The sequence below is a fragment of the Mytilus galloprovincialis genome, chromosome 13, assembly GCF_965363235.1.
Source record: "Mytilus galloprovincialis chromosome 13, xbMytGall1.hap1.1, whole genome shotgun sequence".
Lineage (NCBI taxonomy): Eukaryota > Metazoa > Mollusca > Bivalvia > Mytilida > Mytilidae > Mytilus > Mytilus galloprovincialis.
Window position 1 is genome coordinate 18,237,704 of NC_134850.1, and position 1,330 is coordinate 18,239,033.

The following is a 1,330-nucleotide window of genomic DNA, read 5'->3' on the forward strand; positions in this document are numbered from 1 at the left end:
ACTAGTTTATATGACTAAATAAAAATAGTTTTTTTTTATAGTGATTACGATTACTAAACAATGCTGACTGCTGTACCCCTATTTTTGACATTTTAATCTATTACATGTATTATATCTGTTTGTTTTGTTCACACATCGTAGTCAATTTAATGCAATTTTATATGAGACTGTCATACAAGTGAGAGGTTTAGCTTGCTATTAAACCAGGTTTAAACCACATTTTTTTTAGCCTGCAACTTTTGTTTCAAATGCGACACTTAGTGACCCTACATTCAGTCGTCGTCGCCGTCGTCGGCGGTGGCGGCGTTCACAAATATTCAATATGTGGTTTAAGGTTTTGAAATTTTAATAACTTTTTCAAACTATCCTAGATTTCTACCAAACTTGAACAGAAGGTTATTTATGATCAGAAGATAATATCCGGTAGGAAATTTTGTACCAAAAAATCCTGTTTTTTCCGTATTTTACTATTAAATAGACTTATATTCTCTGCCAGTTAACATTACATTCACTTTGTGGTTAAAGTTGTTAAAATTTTATTAACTTTCTTAAACAGTTAAAGAATTTATCCTGGATATGTACCAAACTCGGACAAAATCTTGTTTATGATCAAAAGCTAGAAGGAATTTTGTAAAATTTGTTTCCTGTTTTTCTGTATTTTCTGTATACTCATACATAGACTTAGTTTAATGTTCCAGTTGACATCCTGATTTTTTACCAAACTAGGACAGAGGTTCATAAATTGAAAAGATAGTATTAAATTAAATAGAGGAAATTTTAACATTTGACCCCCAATTTTTGTCGAGCCTGAGACTAACAGCGAAAGGAGGCGAGATACTGGGTTCCGCGGAACCGTTTAGATATTTTTACAGAAGAAATTGCCTGTACCAAGTCAAGAAAATGACAGTTGTTATCCATTCCATGGTCTGTTTAAGCTTTAGATTTTGATTAGAGACTTTCCGTTTTGAGTTTTCCTCAGACATGTCAGAGTGCAGTATTTCTGTGATTTTACATTTTGCATATTTAAGACTATACAAAGTTTGGGATTCAAACGTTGACATAATTATTGGCTTTATGCAGAAATTTCCCCCTTTCAAAACATTTAATGTTTCACAAATAATACTTGTAAACAAAGTAATTTCATTTTTTAAAACACTGCAAAAAATCAATTGTGATTGGTATAGTGGTATTGTCAAAAAGTGGGTTGAAATAAAACGTGGTATATATAGCAAACATCAAATTCCCTCACAAAATATTATCACACGAAATAGATCTTGAATCTATTTATAGATTGAAAAGTATTTAAAAACATTTATCTATAAACTCCAAA